Below are 916 nucleotides of genomic sequence, written 5' to 3' on the forward strand. Positions count from 1 at the left end.
CTAAAAGCCCAAAGGCTGTTTTACTGCACAACACAAATCAGTGGCCCTTCATTCCTCTAGCTCATTCAGTGCACATGAAAGAAGAATACCAGAATGTCAAAATCCTGCTGAGTGTATTGAAGTACGAACAATTCAGCTGGGAGGTTATTGGTTATTTCAAGATGGTAGCCTTCTTGATGGGGCTTCACCAAGTTTCCTTGCTATCTGTGCCTCTGGGATACCCGAAATACAGCTCTTTACTACGAGAAGAGGAAGTGGCCCCTCAGGACCGGCTATGAGGTTGGGGCCTATAACGTGAAGCAAGAACTGCTGGTGGAGCCAACGGAAATACTGATGTCACCCTTACACATCAAATTGGGCCTCATTAAGCAGTTTATTAAACAGCTGGATCCAGAGGGTGAGGCCTTGAAGCACATCCAGAAGCTGTTCCCGAAGTTGTCGGAGGCGAAAGTCAAGGCAGGCGTATTTTTGGGCCCTCACGTGAAGCGACTTATTGACTCCGACAGCTTTCCTGAGAAGCTGTCTCATGTTGAGCGGGCCACTTGGTCAATGTTTCTGTAGTCCAAGGTTTCCTCGGAAACCACAAGGCAGAGAACTACAAGGAAATCGTTGATGGACTTGTGGACACATACCGGAGCATGGGTTGCCGGTTGTCGTTGAAACTGCACGTACTACACGCCCATCTTGATGAGTTCAAAGCAAACATGGAAGACTACTCAGAAGAACAAGGTGAAAGATTTCACCAGGATGTCAGCTCTCTTTCGAGGAGCACTACAAGGGACAGTACTGTGAAAGTATGATGAGGGACTATATCTGGAACCTTTTGCGCGAAAGTGAACTGAAATACAATCGCCAATCTCGAAGACAAACTTCTTTTTGATTAAACTATAACGCTAAAAGATTTATATCAATTCTG

Source organism: Oratosquilla oratoria, chromosome 7 (assembly GCF_046742065.1).
Source record: "Oratosquilla oratoria isolate Oo_2021 chromosome 7, ASM4674206v1, whole genome shotgun sequence".
NCBI classification, from domain to species: Eukaryota; Metazoa; Arthropoda; class Malacostraca; order Stomatopoda; family Squillidae; genus Oratosquilla; species Oratosquilla oratoria.